Source organism: Choloepus didactylus, chromosome 10 (genome assembly GCF_015220235.1).
Source record: "Choloepus didactylus isolate mChoDid1 chromosome 10, mChoDid1.pri, whole genome shotgun sequence".
In the NCBI taxonomy this organism is placed as follows: domain Eukaryota; kingdom Metazoa; phylum Chordata; class Mammalia; order Pilosa; family Megalonychidae; genus Choloepus; species Choloepus didactylus.
The window spans coordinates 89,818,063-89,837,092 of record NC_051316.1 but is presented as its reverse complement, the minus strand read 5'-3'; the positions used below and the strand labels follow the sequence as shown (position 1 = coordinate 89,837,092).

The window sequence follows — 19,030 nt, the reverse complement described above, 5'->3', positions numbered from 1 at the left end:
AAGATGATCTCCTGGGGGGGATCCACTTGCCAGAGATTGTTCTGAATAGAGCTGCATCAAGAGTTTTCCCAAGACTTATAAAATGTTCATAAAGTAAAAGACATTCTGTGAGGGGATGAAAGAAGAGCCTCCGGGATCGATAGCTTCTCCCCTCTTGGATCCCAATCAAATGATGAAATCAGCAGCTACTGTTTTTAAACACGCTATTAGAAGCTGGGTATTGTGCTGGCTGTTCCCCACATATTATCCCTAAGCCTCACAATAACACTGGAAGGAAAGTGTTATGACCATTAGACAGATAAGGAAACTAAGTCTTAGAAAAGTCAAGTACCTTGACTAAGGTTACATGGTTAAGCCTCCCACCCTCTCCGCACCATTTTACAGAGACGGTAACTGAAGCCCTAACAAGTGCACTCAAGGTCAGCCTATCCCAGGGTGGCCTACTCCCAAGGAAGTGTTTCTTTTCCATTACCGTTTGGAATTGACCTAGAGATTCTTAAAACCACAGACTTAGACTTACAGAAATGTGAACTTGTCATTTCTTTAGAGTTTTATTTCCAGAGACAAGAGAAGGGGATGGGCAGAGGGAGATGGTAAAATAATGGTTTATTCCGAGCAAACATAGCAACACTACATGGCAGAGCACATCAAATCATTGAAAAAGCCTGGGAAGGATACTTGATAAAACAGGAAGCAGAGTTCACCCTAACCTTTATCCTTTAGATGGAATTGTTTGGAACAGCCTCTGTCCCTCAGAAGAACTTGTATGTTAGGACAGCTGCCAGGCCCAGGATGGAAAGGTGGAAGCGTAAGCCATTTTAGTATTCAAACAATGCTCTTAGAGAGCTGCAGGAGCCTATTCTTCAGCATCGTGTCACCCAGAAAGCAGCCCAATCTGGAGGCAGAAAGGCCTGTTTCCTGTGGCCCAGGCCACAGTGATGGAGCACAACTGCATTCCCACGGAGGTGGAGACTGCGGCAGATAGCAACTCCATCCTGCCTCTTCTGGAACCCAGTGAACTCACTGAGTCTTCTAGAGGAAAAACAACATTTTCATTTGTCAGTGACCACATTCATTTATTCCTTCCCAGGCAATAGGGGAAGGAGCTGGGAGCCACAATCACTAGCAGCTTGGGAAACTTCAGAAACATCTCCCTGGGCAGAGAAAAAAAGTGGGGAGGACAGGGGTCACCTGTGAAGTCCCTTCCCTTCCCTATCATCTCAGGGAAATAAGCTGTATCAGACAATGCAGGGCAGGAACTGCAATGTGTCCTTTTTCTTTCTTTCCCTTTCCCCCTTTCCTCCTCTCTCTCTCTCTCTCTCTCTGTCTCTCTGTCTCTGTCTCTCTCTCTCTTTCTTTCTTCCACTCCATAAATAGTTATGTGCCAAACACTTGCAAAGTATTAGGGTCGGAGAGTTGAGCAAGAAATAGTCACTACCTACAAGGAGCTCCCAGTCTAGTCAGGGAGACTGTCCATACAGAATAAGGAGTCCTGGGGTTAAGACATGTCCAGTGTACTGGTCTGGATTCGTTATGTACCCAATAAAAGATCAAGTTCTTTTAATCCAATCTGGTGGGGGCAGACCTATTGTGGGTGGGACCTTTTGATCAGTTTGTTTCCATGGAGATGTGATCCTGCCCATTCAAGGTGGGTCTTAATCCTTTACTAGAGTGCTTTAAGAGAGCTCACAGAGAAAAACAGCTCAGAGAAGCTGAGAGAGACATTTTGGAGAGAAGCTAAAATATGTAATCCAGAGTTTGTCCCCAGGAGAAGCAGGGAGGACCCATAGGAGCCAAGAAAAGGTAAGACAGATGCTTAGACAGAAACACGCTGGGCGAAACAAGCAAGGACCAAGAGAAGCTAAGACAGAAGCCCAGAGACATTTTGGAGAAGTCCACAGAAACCAGAAGCTAAACCCAGAAGAGAACCAGAAACCGGAAGCTAAACCCAGAAAGGACCAGCAGACTCTGGCTATGTGCCTTCCCATGTGACAGAGGAACCCCAGATGCCATCAGCCTTTCTTCAGAGAAGGTATCACCCTGCTAATGCCTTGATTGGGACATTTTCATGGCCTTAGAACTGTAAATTTGTGAACTAATAAACCCCCCTTGTAAAAGCCAATCCATTTCTTGTATATTGCATTCTGGCAGCTTCAGCAAACTGAATTATCCAGTGAAGGCCAGGGCTTTTTAGCTCCTCACAGCTGCTGCTCAGGAGGACGATGGTTTCCAGGCAAGAAAACAGTGCCAATGAAAGTGCTGTGTGGCAGAGGATCCCTAAAGGAAAACCTAGGCTGCTCCTCAGAGCAGAAGGAAGGGCCGAGCTTACAGAACAGCTTCAGGCTTTAGGCATTTCACAGGGAGATATATGAAAGGCTTCAGAGTAACCAAACAGGCACTGGCTTGATAAAAGCTTCAGAAATCTCTGAGGAGACACAGGAATCTGAAATGACCACTTCTCCGAAGGATCAACATTTCTGGCTCCCCTGCTTGGGGGTAAAAGACAGCCCTTATTTTTACCGAACTGGAAAAAAAAAAAACCAACAAACAAACTACTCTGCTTTACACATTCAAAATCAAATCCTATATAGGGAAGAACTATATACCTATTACAAACTATATACTACAGTTAGTAGTATTTCAACATTTTTTCATAAACAGTAACAAATGTACTATATCAATACTACGAGTCAACAATTGAGGGGGTTGGTTAGGGATAGGGGAGGATTAGAGTTTCCTTTTCTTTTTTTCTCTTTTCATCTTTCACTTTATTTCTTGTCTGGAGTAATGAAAAGTTTCTAAAAATTGAACAAAAATTAAGTGTGATGGATGCACAGCTGTATGAGGGTACCCAGGGGCAAGTGATTGTACACTTTGGATCTTCGGATAATTATATGGTATCTCAACAATCTCAATAAAAATGGAAAAAAAAAAATCAAATCCTGATCACTCTCGATTGCTCCATGGTAATGGTTATGGCATGGTCTGCCTTGTCTCAGAAACCATGGTGTGGGCCTTCTGCCAAGTGAGCAGTGGGGCTCTCAGCTTCTTACAGTGTAAGAGCATGAAAAGATCTCAGGAAACTGAGGCCCTGGGTGCTGATCTACCCCAGCCCAGGAACAAAGCTCTTTCCTCAGTAAATCTGAAAAAACATCAACCAACCTCCCATCATCATTTTCTTCTCATGAGACAGCTTCAACACAGTAAGCAAAAGTGCATGGAAGGCCAAAATAAAGGAAAACCAGGTCTAGTGCTGGTGACATTGACCTATTATCTGCCTGCAAATTACTTACAGCCACAGATGGTCTAACCACTCACCAGAGGCTCCCAAGGGCTATCAAAATTCTGGGACAAAAATCTGAAGTCATTCTGAAGTCATGTGGGTTTACTCAAAGTCAGAACTTCATTGGCTTATAGCCCCAAATTAAAAATCCAATCCAACTCATACAGTCAGATGTATTTGTGTCACCATCCTCCCATCCTCCCACCACCCCCACCTCCCCCCCACATCCCTGTACACAAGGCAATGTATTAGAACACTGAGTAACATAAAGCTCTGCCCTCATGGAGCTGCCAACAGTAGTAACAACCATACAATAATAACTAAGGCCATTTATTGCACAGGAAGTGCCAGCACTGTCCGGGCACTTTACAGGACTTATTTCATGAATCCTCACAATGATCCTCCAAGGCAGGTATTGACATCTTCACTTTACTGATGGGAAAACTGAGGCTGACAAGTAAGTGACAGACCCTGCTCTGCTTCACATACCATGTGGTCTCCCAAATTAGCAGTGGGGAGAATGAATAAATACTTGGTACCTGGGATTCAGCAGTGAGTTAACATAGATAGGACACTGATACTTAGAAGAAACAGGGAAGAAAGACCTGAAACAAATCACTATAAAAGTGATGACCACAACAGAAGTGAGGGGCCTGAGACAAGAGTCCAAGGGCAAGTAGTTTACTTGGGAGGTGCAGGGAACACTGGAGGCAGGAGAATGGAGAAGTGAGACAGGGAAGGGAGCCAAGAAAAGGTATGTTTTAAAGTCATTTTCCATAGCAGGCAACTGGTGTTTACTCCCACAAGGAAATTCTGGTTTAAACTGAAATTTGAAAGACTCACTGCAGTCAGTCAGAGTTTCGTTTTACTTCTGGTGGGAGTGGGGGTGTGGCCTGAAGGGTGAGTGAGTTTTCCTTGCAGAGAGAAGAACACGTTTGGAAGGCCCTGGGCTAGCAGAGTAGAATCAGGAGGCCTGACAGAAGGCCAGTATGGTGGACCAAAGGGAGTAGCAAGAGTAAGCAGGGCCAGATGAGACTGGGGAGGTAGGTCCTGATGGATCAGGGAGGCACTGAAAGCCTTTCTGAGGATACTGGAAAGTGTAGATTGCAGTAGGCTGTGATGTAGTACAAAGCTCAGGACATGCTTTCTTCACTTGTTATGAGAAAACGTTAATTCAGAAATCTAAATACAGTACCCAACAGTGTGAAAAGCCAAGCACCCTTTTCTATCTTAAAAAAGCTATCTTCTTTTTAACAAAAAGATTCATTACTAGTGGTCCTGATGTTTAGACAAAATGAATTTCTCCAACCTTGTCTTAAAGCAAATTGTTACATGGTAAAATCTAAAGTGTACACACTTGGTTGCCCTGTCCCTGTATTGGCAGGGACCACAGCAAGTGAGGATAAAAAGGAATTTAAGGTAAGTGTTAAAAGCCAAATACAGCCCATATCCCAACCTATTCCACATCACATTCTCCTAAAAACAGCCTACATAATTTGTTGCACTTACTATGCCAGTCCTGACAAGGCAGACACAGACTTTTTTTTAATTAAATTCAGTTTTATTGAAATACATTCACATACCATACAATCATCCATGGTATACAATCCACTGTCCACAGTATGATAACATAGTTATGCATTCATCACCACAATCTATCTCTGAACATTTTCCTTACATCAGAAAGAACCAGAACAAGAATAAAAAGTAAAAGTGAAAAAAGAACACCCAAATCATCCCCCCATCCCACCCCATTTGTCCTTTAGGTTTTTTTTTTGTTTTTTTTTTAAACAAAATTCACATTTTATTTAGATTGAAATAAACTGTACAAAATTGATTTTCTTCACCAAAAATAACAGCAATATTTTCTGTATTATTCCTAGACAAACCACAAAACACTTATTTTTGTAGGCTTTCCAGGTTCTGCTGATAATCAAGATGAGGCAGTAGACATAGTCATGGAAATAGACAGAAGAAATCAGACAAATCAGCAGTCAGTATCCATGGCCTCTGATTCTATCTTGACCATGAAACAGAAAATGTTCAACACATACCTGCTAAACAGCTTATGAAAGCATGGGCTCAATAAAGGAATGTAAACAGCAATAACCAGATGTAGAAAAAGGCATTCGAACTGTAACTTGTTCCTTTAGGTTCATTTGATAAAGACAAAATCTACGCTGAAATCCTTGCTTGGCGAGCTCAGTTTCGCTCACTCTCTGGTAATTCCCTTAACTGTCCAATATAAATTTTAACAACATACTTTAAAGTCTTTCTAGTTAAAGGTCAATAGTGAACCTCATTGTAACACTTTACAAAATGCATTTCTTCCTTCCATACCTCGTCAAAATTTATTTCTTCAAAGTACCGATAACTGGACTGGTAACTTGACAATTGGAGCCACAGTGATGATTAATGTCGTGTCTAAAATGACTTAACTAAAATAATTCCAGAGTGCCACTAATGGAGAGCACGCAGAAATGAAACGTGGCACTTTCAATGCTACCTTCTGCAAGAACAGACAGGTCTTCAAAGCATGAGAGTTCAAATGGGGGCCCTTTAAATAGGTAGATTATTAATAACAAATGTATTCAATGGGAGACCTATAGGCAAAGATAGTCAGTGATTAAGCAGCCTACATACACCTCACAGCTCTTCCTCCAAATATAAGAGAAAACCTATTTTAAAAGTCTCAAGTATTTTCAATGGTTTCTGAATTACCTGTGGGAAGCTCTGACTTAGTTGTATAGAGTTTGATATATGTGTCCACCATCAAATCCAGATCATGTTTTATATCAAAATTTATGTTAAGCAAAGCCAAGTTACTTGACCTTTGGTCTGTCAAAGTGTTCCTCAGGTATGCTTTGAGACGCTTTCGTCCATTTTCATAGCGTTCATTCTCAACCTTCATCACAGGAAGAATGCATAAGACCTTCAACAAAGCATAAACATTAGGAAAAAACTTGATGTCAGGCAGATGGAGGGCTTCATAAATGGTGGATGGAAGCTCTATATCTTTCCCTCTGTGTTTCCACTTGATTCTCCAACAATGAAGCTCGGCTGAGAGTGTGTCAGGATTGGGTAAGTCACTTCTGTACATGTCAGCATGGTGTTCCTCCGACGTATTGAATTTGAGCTGTCCCATGACAGAGGGTACCAGAGATAAGCATTTAAGAGCTTTGAGGTGCTGTTCTGAGAATATATCTTTAAGTTCCTGAATAATGTGCTCCACTGTTGGAACACTTAGGGTTTCTTTATAGTAACTCTCAGAGGTTAACTGAGACTCCAGGTTACCTTGCTGAGCTCTGCGGAATTTGCCAGGGAGTTTCATGTAAATATCAAGTTTGGTTGCCAAATTTGTGGCTTCCTCAAACCAAAATTCATGATAAGCTTCAATGTTTTCCATCACTTCATTTAGTGAATGTAGCACTGCAGTCAAGCTGCTGGCTGTAAAGAAGACATCAGAGGTTTGTCCCTGGAGATTTTTCCCAAAGGCTCTTGTAAAAGATAGGACATTCTTAAGAACAACAATGGTAACAATGAAATCAAAATCTGTTACTGCACTACAGAGTACAAATGCTCGGCCAGCTATGCAGTTATTCCATCTAATATTTGTGTCACTATTTATACCATCTAAACATAAAACAAGTGCTTGCAGGAGTTCCACTAAAATTTCAAAAGCATCATGCCTTCCTGTCCATTGAGAATGGCAAATTTCCTTCAGTTCATTACCCCTTTCTTCATTACTCTGAAAAAGGACTGAAATTACACGGTCAAGTTCTAAAAGTAGTTGTGGTGATCGATGGAAAAAAGAAGAAACTTCCTCAATTGTTCCCAATGCAACAGATACTCCCGTAACAGGCACCGATTTTGCTAACCACATATTTAAGGCACAGGAAGAGCAGAGTGTATAGATAGCTTGGGGATATTTCTCTAGAAGTCTCGAAGCAACAACTTTCATCTTGGAAGAAAATCCACTGGACACAATGTAAGCCTGTCCACGACAGTACTCCATGTTTAGCCCCCACTTCTCAGTTATTGTAGTGTGAAATTTCACAGCCAAAATTTCTGCATCAGCTTCATATGGCAGGAAGCCCACAAATTCCTCTCTCAGGTTATGTGATTCATCCACAAACCTCACCAACACTGGCAGGTGCTCTTCCCCTGCTATGTCCACCACATCATCAGTGATAATGGAAAAGAAGTGTGAGTCTCTCACTTCCCTGAGAGTTTCCTCCCGAATGCAGCTCTCACATATCTCTAGCATCTGTTTCTGCTGTGTTTTCGAACAGAACAACGTGTTAACTGCTGTTGTCTCAAAGCGCTCAGAACCTCTTCACCAGAATTTATTCGGCACTCCAGCAATGCTTGAAAGTTATCAGGTGTAAAGAGACCTTCTGGGAGTTCATCAGCCTCATGCCCATCCAAAGGTATGTTTTGTTTTCCCATAAGAATCAAAATTTCAAATAAAGATTTTAGGTATTCTTTGTTTTCCTTTTCTTCAAGGGTTAAAGGTAAAATATCTTCATCCTGTTCTTCACCCCCTTCTTCTATATTTGGGTTCTGAGCACTGCTGTTGTTTGTTTCTTTATGTTTTTGTTCCTGTTCAGAAGTTTCATCAATTTTTTTCTGTTTCAGTGTCCTGATTTCATCTTCACTCAATTCTTTTATTCGTTTTCTGTGTCTACTATGTGGATTGTTCAAATGACTGGTAAGATCAAATATTGTTGGTATAGCATTATCTCGAAGAACTGTCCTATAAGGACTAGTTCTACAGATCATAGAGGTCTCAAAGTGTTTGGCACATAACCGATAATGTTTATTTAGCTGATCAGGTGTTTTATCTTCTAAGTCTGCTCTCCTACAATTCTCCACCCACTTCTGGCATCTGGCCGGGTCCCGCGGAAACCTGCAGAAGGCCAGGTCGGACTGCGTGCTCTTCCGCGTGCAGTTGGGGGCAGCGCAGAAGTTCGGCATCGTCGCCCACCCGCCGGCCGGCCCAGTCCTCCCCTCCCCGCCTCCTCAGGGCAGCCCGCCAGCCCGTCGGGGCCGGGGAGGGGAGCCAGGCCGGCCGGCCGGCCGGCCCGGCAAGGCCGACGCGCCGAGGGGAGGGGCGGGCGGATGAGAAGCCGCGAGGGGCAGGCTTGTCCTTTAGTTTTTATCCCCATTCCTCCACTCATCCATACACTAGATAAAGGGGGTGTGATCCACAAGGTCTTCACAATCATACTGTCACCCCTTGTAATCTACATTATTACATAACTGTCTTCAGGAGTCCAGACTGCTGGATTGGAGTTTGGTAGTTTCAGGTATTTACTTCTAGCTATTCCAATACATTAAAACCTAAGAGGTGGTATCTATATAGTGCATAAGAATGTCCACCAGAGTGACCTCTCGACTCCATTTGAAATCTCTCAGCCACTGAAACTATTTCGTCTCATTTTGCATCCCCCTTTTGGTCAAGAAGATACTCTCAAGTCCCACGATGCTGGGTCTACATTCATCCCCGGGAGTCATATTCTGCATTGCCAGGGAGATTTACAACCCTGGGAGTTGGGTCCCACGTAGGGGGGAGGGCAGTGAGTTCACCTGTCGAGATGGCTCAGTTAGAGAGAGAGGGCCACAGCTGACCAACAAAGAGGTACTCAGGGGGAGACTCTTAGACACAATTACATGCAAGTTTAGACTCTCCTTTGCAGTAACGAGCTTCATAAGGGCAAGTCCCATGCTCGAGGGCTCAGCACATCAAACCGCCAGTCCCAATGTTTGTGACAACATCAACACCAGTCCAGGTGAGGATGTCCAACACATCCGCACCTTCCCCCAGATCCTCGGGGCTGGGGAGGGGGAGGCTGTAAATATATTTTTTATTATCTGCCCAAATTACTCTGGGATGTGTCACTATCTCACTCCAGCCTATACTAACCTACCGTATCTCACTTCCTATTCAAAGTTCCATGAAACTGTGGTGTTTGAACAAATCGACTGTACAGTTGTACCGTTTAGAAAATTTAGATCCTGTACCAAATAGATATCTCTTCCCTTGGTCTCATATGGAAGTTAAAGTTTTAAAACACAATCAGTTTCAACCTTTACCCTTTTGCCTGGCTTGCCCTGGTCTTAACCAGACCTGCTTCATTCATATCACTAATTGAAGTCTGGGCTCTTTTTCAGCTTTGTTTTTTTTTTTTTTTTTTGACAGAGACACAGACATTTTAATTGCCATCTTACAGATGAAAAAACTGAAGTTCAGAGAAAATAACTAGGCCCAAATTTTGCAGTGATTGAACCTAGGTTCAGAGCCTGAATCTGGATTCTGCTCAGTTTGACTATAAGCCCATACTCTAGATTACAGCACCAAAGTGCCTTCCTTAAAAGTAACCAGCAACCATGTCTTTTAGAGTAGGGAGGTGATGGGGAGGAGGTGGTGATGGTGGTGATGATGGGTGTCAATAGTATAATGGATGCGAACTAAAAGAGAAAACTGAACAGGAAAAGGCCACAATAATCTCTTTCTGCCCTAACTGAACAGCTTCTGCTTTAAGCCTGGGTTTCCACCAGGAATTCTTCCCTTCTCAATCAGAGGAAAGATAGAAGGGGTATCAGTAAATAAGCCATGCAACTCCAGGGGTGTACTAGAGTGCTCCTCCCCTCCCTCAATCTCAGTACCTGCCATACTGTATGGCAATTGGTGTGTGGCTGACTCCCTTGAGGCAGTGTCTCATCCATGTTTGGCCTCCAAACACCTGGGCACAGTATCTGTTAACTGAGTGGATTAAGATCTCCAAGATGGTTGAGAGACAGCAGGGAAGCAACTGCCACAAACGAGTAAACTTTAATCTTTGCTCCTAACCAAACCCGTTTCCTTTAATGGAGTGGTGAATGTCAACCAGTTATAAATGGGCATTTGGTACAGGGCATGCTGGTAGGAGTAACTAACAAATACCTGAAACAACCCCTCTTTGTTTTCTTGTTCTGTTCCAAGGTTGTCAGTCACCTGAGAATAAACCCTAGGGAATGTAGTCACTATAGAAATTTGCCAATTTAGGCACATCAGAATACATTTCTCTTTCTGAGAAGTCAGAAAATAGGAAGATAGACCTTGGTTTGAATGCCAGTTCTGCCACTAATTAGTTTTGTCAATCAGGAAAAACACAATCTCTGAGCCTCTATTTCTTATCTGTAAAATGAGGGCAATAAGCCTAGATCAGCAGTTCTCAAAGTGTGGTCCCAGAACCAGCAGCACCAACCTCACCTAGGAATGTGTTAGGAACGCAACTTCTTGGGCCCCACCCCAGACCTACAGAATCAGAATCTATGGAGGTGGGGCCCAGGCATCTGTTTTAACAAAGGGTCCAGATTATTCTGACACATGCTCAGTTTGAGAACCACTGGCCTAGCTGGTCTCCCTTTTTCCTTGACTGTTTTATAGAACCATTCATCCTTACCCTTTCCCTACCTGTCATGCTACTGACTTCATTTGTCCCACAATATTTACAATGTATCTACTATGTGCTAGGCCCTGTCCTAGGTACTGGGGATACCTGGAGAACAAGTCAGCTTCAAGACGGGCACATTTAAGCTCTAATCATAACTGATGTCCATACAGCTTGCTCACAGGTTGCTTACTATGAGAAATACAACTGTATTTTCCAGCAACTTTCCTCTTTAACTATGACATTTCCCCAAAACTTATCACACTTAAAAATAAGGGGCTATGCATACAAGTAAAACTGCAAAGGCCAGCAAATAAAATGTTATTGTAAATGTTATTAATGAAACAAATAGATTGTATATGGCCAATTTAAGAAAGCACAGAAAGTCAACTGGAAAAATTCTGGAAGGAAATAAAGAAAAGAGTAATAACACACATAACATTTCTTCTCCTAAACTATTTTAGTAACTCACAATACTCACAAGTCTTGAATGTTATTCTAGGCACAAAATAACAAGCACCAAGTGACATTTTTAGCAGTCCATTTTGCTTCAGAAGGTGTACACAGGAAATGCAAAAGCAAAAGCAGACACTAAAATGCTCTACCCCAAGAGGAAAAACGCAACCAAACTAACATAATATTAAAAACAAGACTAAAATTAGCTTCCTCTCTTACACCCAAGGGTCCTGCTAAAAGCATCTGCCAAGAGCTTTTCTTCCTTCTCTTCTGTTCAAGCAGTTCATGGAGGGCAAAAGAAACATAGTCCAGAAAGCAAGCAAGCAGTCCAGCTTTTGCATGCCTTGCCATTAACACTCACTATATAAGACAGTCATGGTCTATACCAATCCCACAAAGATTCACTTCAGGTCAAAACTAAATTCAACTAATCCAAAATTACATCATTGGATGTAAGAGAAGCAGAAATCCAAGTTCTTACCCAGAGCACAGGTCAACATCTCTTGTCTACATGAATTAAAACAACTCATCAAAAAACTTACAACTTCTCTAGTAAAAAAAATTATCAAAATTAATTAATTAATCAGTTAACGTCTCCCTGGAATAGAAAGGAAAACAGCTATGTTAAAAATACAGCCAATAAATTATTGCTCTTGGGGGGGGGGGGTGGAAATCTCACTTACTAATGTAACAAACTCCTAGTTACTTCTACTCAGAAGCAGGGTCAAAGCAAACAACAGAGCTATGTACAAGTTACAAAGCAATTCTTTGACCTAACTATTTATTTAGGCAACACAAAACACATGAAGAAGACAGTTAAAAAGAGAACAGGAGATGCCGGGCAAGATGGAAGCACAGAGAGGTGTGGAACTTAGTTAGCACTCTAGAGCTACTAGAAAATAGCCAGGAACAACTAGTAAATAGTCTGGAACAACTGTTGGGGGACATCTGTGACTGAACACACATCATACATCAGCCTGGAATGGGTGGAACAGCTCAGATCGTAGCATAGAACTATAAAGCTCCCCAAATGTGGAGTGGGAGACCCTCCCCCACCAGCATGGCAGCTGAGCTGAAACATTCCCTGTGGAAAAAACAAGGTTACCTGGAGCGAGGGAAAGTAACTCAACCAAGCTCCAACTGCAATTTTAATTAACAAATATGGACTACTGAATACAAGCTCCAAGCACAGATAAACCCGGAGCAAGCAGGAAAGTAGCCTGAGTCACTCCCAGCAGAGAAGAGGTGGGGCTGACAGGAAAAATAAATAAATAAATAAAAATAAAAACAGAGGCTTCTGAAGATGGCTGATTTTAGAATACTGGAAAACGACTGTGTCCCAAGAAAAGGGGCACAGAGAACCAAGTACCAACACTGGTCAACCAATGAAACTAGGGGGTTGGGGACTGGCTCTGAAAAGAGGCTTTCTCTCTTTTTTCCTTTTTTTTTTTTCCCTCTCATCCTGTGCTGGTTTGGACGTATTATGTCCCCCAAAACACCATGTTCTTCAATGCAATTGTGTGGGGGCAGACGTATTAGTGTTGATTAGTTCCCAATCTTTGGATTAGGTTGTTTCCATGGACATGTGACCCACCCAACTGTGGATAATACCTTTGATTAGATTATTTCCATGGAGGTGTGGCCCCACCCATTTGTCATGGGTCTTGATTAGTTTACTAGAGCCCTATAAAAGCTCAGACAGAGGGAGCTCAGAGCAGCTGCAACGCAGAGAGACATTTTGAAGACGGCCACTGAAAGCAGACTTTTGCTGACACATAGGGGATGCCAGCCCACTGTTTGCTCCAGAGAAGCTAAGAGAGGACAAAACACCCCAAGAGCAACATTTTGAAGAAACACAGGAGCTGAGAGAGGAGCTAGAATGCAACCTGCGAGCAAGCAGATGCCAACCACATGCCTTCCCAGCTAACAGAGGTTTTCCAGATGTCAATGGCCTTTCTCCAGTGAAGGCTGATTGTTGATGCCTTACCTTGAACACTTTATGGCCTTACAACTGTAACTTTGTAACCAAATATACCCCCTTTATAAAAGCCAATCCAATTCTGGTGTTTTGCAAAATGGCAGCATTAGCAAACTGGAACACTAGGCTAGATGGGCCCAGGTCTCAGGAGGAGGCTGTATTCAGTATCAGCTTTCTCTAAGTTGAGCTGCACCGAGCTCCTTCTGTCTTAGCTTTTATAGGGCTCCAGTAAACTAATCAAGACCCACACTGAATGGGTGGGGCCACAACTCCATGGAAATAATCCAATCAAAGGTACAGCTGGGTGGGTCACATCTCCATGGAAACACCTAATCCAAAGATTGCAACCTAATCAACCCTAATACATCAGCCCCCAAAGATGGCATTAAAGAACATGGTGTTTGCTGGGGGACATAATATATACAAACTGGCACACCTGGGAAAATCTGATTAGAGTAATCAAGGAAACCAGATGGCTAGACAACAAAATAATTATGAATCACATTAGGAAAAACAAAGACATGGCCCAGTCAAAGGAACAAACCTACACTTCAACTGAGACACAGGAACTGAAACAACTAATTATTAATCAAACAAATCTCCTAAGTCAATCCAAAAATCAAATCAACGAGTTGAGGAAAGATATGGCAAAAGAGATGAAGGATATAAAGACGACACTGGGTGAACATAAGGAAGGAAGAACTCGAAAGTTTGAAAAAAACAATTGGTAGAACTTATGGGAATGAAAGGCACAATACAAGAGATGAAAAACACAATGGAGACATACAACAACAGATTTCAACAGACAGAAGAAATGATTCATGAACTGGAGGACAGGACATCTGAAATCCTACACACCAAAGAACAGATAGGGAAAAGAATGGAAAAAATATAAGCAGCATCTCAGGAAAATGAATGACAACATGAAGCACATGAATATATGTGTCATGGGTCCCAGAAGGAGAAGAGAAGGGAAAACGGGCAGAAACAATAATGGAGGAAATAATCACTAAAAATTTTCCATCTCTTATGAAAGACATAAAATTACAGATCCAAGAAATGCAGCATATCCCAAACAGAATAGATCTGAATAGAACTATACGAAGACACTTAATAATCAGATTATCAATGTCAAAGACAAAGACAGAATTCTGAAAGCAGCAAGAGAAAAGTGACCCATCACATACAAGGGAAGGTCAATAAGACTATACACAGATTTCTCAGCAGAAACCATGGAGGCAAGAAGGCAATGGTATGATACATTTAAGATACTGAAAGAGAAAAACTGCCAACCAAGAATTCTATATCTGGAAAACTGTCCTTCAAAAATGAGGGAGAGTTCAAAATATTTTCAGACAGACAGACACTGAGAGAGTTTGTGAACAAGATACCTTCACTACAGGAAATACTAAAGGGAGCACTATAGACAGACAGGAAAAGACAGAAGAGAGAGGTATGGAGCACAATATTGGGTGATGGTAGCACAGTAATGTAATAGACTGAACAAAGATGACTGTGAGCACAGTTGAAAGAGGAAGGTTAGGGGCACACAGGACACCAGAAGGAAAGATAGAAGATAAAGACTTGGACTGTATAACTTACTGAAACCTAGAGTGGTCAATGACTGTGATTAAATGTAAAAATATGTTTTTACATTAGGGAGAACAAATTAATGTCAACTTTGCAAGGTGTTAAAAGTGTGATAGTCTCACAAGCACTGGGGGCTAACAATTTAGAAGGCCGAGCCCCAGATCTTGGGGCTTGCCCTTATGAAGTTTGTTACTGCAAAGGAGAGGCTAAGTCTACTTATAATTGTGCCTAAGAGTCACCCCCAGAAAACCTCTTTTATTGCTCAGATGTGACAATTCTTCAGGCAAACTCATGTCCTATGTGGGACACGTCTCCCCAGTGGTGTAAATCTCCCTGGCAAATGTGGGGCATGACTCGAAGGGATGAGCTTGGCTCTAGCATAGTGGGATTGAGAAAGCCTTCTTGGACCAAAAGAGGCAAGAGAAATGAAACACTAGCTGAGAGATCTCAAATAGAGTTGAGAGGTCATTTTGGAGGTTATTTTTATGCATTATATAGATATCCCTTTTTAGTTTTTAGTGTATTGGAATAACTAGAAGGAAATACCTGAAACTGTTGAACTGCAACCCAGTAGCCTTTATTCTTGAAGATGATTATATAACTATATAGCTTCCACTGTGTGACCATGTGATTGTGAAAACTGTGGCTCCCATACCCTTTATACACTGTATGAACAAATGAATAGAAAAATGAGGACAAAAAGTAAATGAATAATAGGGAGGGATGGGGGGTATGGGATGTTTTGGGTGTTCTTTCATACTTTAACTTTTATTCTTATTCTTTTGTGTGTGTGGTAATGAAAATGTTCCAAAATTGATTGTGGTGATGACTGCACAACTATATAATGGTACTGTGAACAACTGATTGTACACTGTGGATGACTGTATGGTATGTGAATACATTGCAATAAATTGTGAATATATCGCAATAAAATTGAATTTAAAAAATAAAAGGAGAGAACAGGTTGGAATTCCATATTCAAAAGAATGAAGCTGGACCCCTACCTCACACCTTATATAAAAATTAACTCAAACAGATCAAAACCTAAATATAAGAGCTAAAACCATAAAACTTTAAGAAGAAAACATTGGAGTAGCTGCTCATGACCCTGGATTTGGCAGTGGATTCTTAGATAAGACACCAAAAGCACGAGCAACAAAAGAAAAAATAGATAAATTGGATGTCATAAAAATTAAAAACTTTTGTGCATCAAAGGACATTATCAAAAAGAAAAAATGACAAACTGTAGAACAGGAGAAAATCATATATCTGACAAGGGTTTAATATTCTGAATATATAAAGAACTCCTAAAACTCAATAACAAAAGAAAAATAACTCAACTTAATAATGGGCAAAGGATTTGAATAGACATTTCTCCAAAGAAGATACCACAAATGGTCAATAAAAAGCATCTTCAGGACCTTGTATTAGGCAAAGGTTTCTTAGACTTTACACTCAAAGCACAAGCAACAAAATAAAAAACAGATAAATGGGACTTCATCAAAATTAAAAACTTTTTTGCATCAAAAGACTTCATCATGAAAGTAAAAACAACATAAGATTGTACAACACAAGCAGTGAACCCTAATTAAACTATGGACAATAATTAATAGTATAATTATAATAACATTGTTTCATCATTTGTAACAAGGTACCATGCTAGTGCAAAGTGTTAATAATAATAAGGAAAATGGTGTGGATGTGAGGGGTATATATGGGAACTCAGTATTTCCTGCATGATTTTTCTGTAAACCTACAACTTCTCTAATAAAAATATTTTAACAAAAGCAATTGATTAAACTCTGAAGGCAAGCAGGCACTCCAGAATTCATCATTGATCCCCCTTTCACTGCGAAGGATTTTATAATTATTTTAAAGGCAGAATGATTGAGACTAGCGGGGGTGGTTTTGGTTCTGGGTCTTTCATGAAGCTGCAGTCCAGATGTAGCCAGGGCTGCAGTCATCTGACGCTTGCCCGGGGCTTGAGGATTCACCTCCAAGCTCACCCACATACTCTTAGTAAGAGGCCTGAGTTCCTTGCTGGCTGTTGGCCAGAAACCTCTGTTCCTCACCTTCTGGGTCTCTCCTCACTACATGGTAGCTGGTCTCCCCCACAACAAGTGATCCAAAAGAGAAAGAAAGGCAAAAGCCACAATGCCTTTTATGGTGCAACCTTGAAAAGGCATGTCATCACTTCTGCCTGTTGTATTGGTCATCAGAATCAAATCTGATACAACCTGGAGGTGGGTGTAGTAGTTTGGAATTATATACCTCAGAAAAACATGTTCTTAATCTTCACCAATTTCTGTGATGAGGTTACTACAGTTAAAGTGTGACCCAACTGAATAGGCATGGATCTTAATCCTGTTACTGAGGCCTTATAAAAAAAGGCCCTAGAGAGAGAAGTCAAGCGCAGCAACCAGAAACTGGAAGCCAACAGAACCTGGAAGAAAAAGGAGACGATGCCGCCATGTGCAAACCCCAAAGACTGCTGGCCTGCCAGAAGATACGGACCCTGTGAAGAAGCAAACTTATAGCCTCTCAAACTGTGAGCCAATAAATTCCTATTTTTAAGCCAACCCATTGTATGGTATTTGTTTTAGCAGCCAGGAAATTAAAACAGCAGGAATCATTGGGGGCCATCTTGGAGACAAACTACAAATTCTAAAATATTTACTAAGTGGCCTTTTATTGAAAAGGTTTGCTGACCCTCTGATACAGACTGTATATTATAGGTGATTCAAGAGTTGTTCAAGGGTAATTCTGACTGGATGCAATGTTTCCCTTATGTCCTGACTTTGGAACTCAACCCGCTAAAGTGGGTGCTCAGCAAACTGTAGCTCTAAATATTATCTGAATTCTATATTGCCAACTACTAGGAAATGAACACTCATCATAACTCGAATAGAAGGAAAACAATCTATGATATCTTGCCATAAGTAGGTACTTGATAAATACAGAGTCAGTGAGTGAATGACTAAATGAGTAAGAAATATTACAAGGACATATCTTGAAAGTATGGAGCAATCATTTAAGTTTAAAACGTCTTTAACCAATGATTTACAACATAAACAAGACAAAATGTAGAGTTTGTGTAATTATTAAAACAATAGCTGACATTTATTGAGTGCCAACTCTAAGCCAAGCACTGCTAAGTAGTCTTTTATTCGCTCTTCCTCACACTCTATGAAGTAGGTATTAGCTGCCTTCATTAGACAGACAAGAAAACTGAGTCTCAATAGAAATTAATTTTCCCAAGGTTACATGATAAATAAGTAGCAGGACTCTTACAGCAAAGTACATAAAAATAAAAACAAACTCTGCACCCTGAATCTTAGTTATCGGCATGCTGAATACACAGCAGACAAACAGAAGCCTTGCCTACTGGCCCTGATTCTCCAAGGGAAGATCTTCCTCCCTCTCACTTGGCTCACTGGGATCCCAATAATCCAGGGACTTTAAAGAAGGGCAAAGCTCCCAGTCTCTCTATGAGCAAGGTTATAGAGATGTGAAATGCCTGATTTAACCTATTACTCACTCATCTATTCCCTCTACCAAAAAAAGCTCTAAAAAATATTTTCACTGTGGTCTTTGCTTCCCAACCAAAAATCATCTTTTCTAAGATTGTGGAATCATCACATAGACCAACCATCTCTCAAGGTGCTTTCCTAATGAGCTAAGGGGACAGCAGCTGCTCCAGCCCTGGGGCCAAAACGGTTTTGACACCAAATGACAGGAGGGCAAAGAGAATTCTGCAGGCTAGACAGCAAACTGAGGGCAGTAAGATACACAACAAAGCTGAGGACTCAGGACACACTGATAGCTACTCATTCACAATTGAGCCCTAAGTCAAGGGTTTCCTATGTGGACATAAAAAGAATTAATTTCCCTAAGTGACCTTTGAGATGGCACATCTAGTCCACTTTTCTCAGATTTCATGAACCTGAGGGGAAATGACTTGCCCAAGCCTACATAACCAGTGGCAGAATCAAAGTGCCCTCATATAATTCAAATTTTCCCTCTTTTTGGACTCTGCCCTCGAAAAGCTTGATGTCCAATTGGCTGAGAAAAAAGTAGATTTTGGCAAGTTTTTGAGGGAGAACCTGAGCTGAGCGGGTTGGTTTAGAGGCAGGGGGTCGGGGGTTGCTTTAGAGGCAGGGGGTCCCATGTCAGAAACAGAAAGAGGAAGGGGAAGATAAAGGCAGACATAGGAAGTCTGAAGGAGTGAAGACCAAGTTTAGGGTGTTCTCCACTGAGCCATTAACTTTTCTATGAGGTAGTACTCAC

The 19,030-nt window shown here is 41.4% G+C and overlaps 1 protein-coding gene and 1 pseudogene across 11 annotated transcripts in view; both read right to left on the bottom strand.

Annotated features, from left to right (window-relative positions):
* Positions 1-19,030, bottom strand: part of RAPGEF1 (Rap guanine nucleotide exchange factor 1) — a 165,927-nt gene that overhangs the window by 105,444 nt on the left and 41,453 nt on the right. The gene's annotated exons all lie outside the window — the stretch shown is intronic.
* Positions 5,322-8,395, bottom strand: LOC119505752 (annotated as a pseudogene).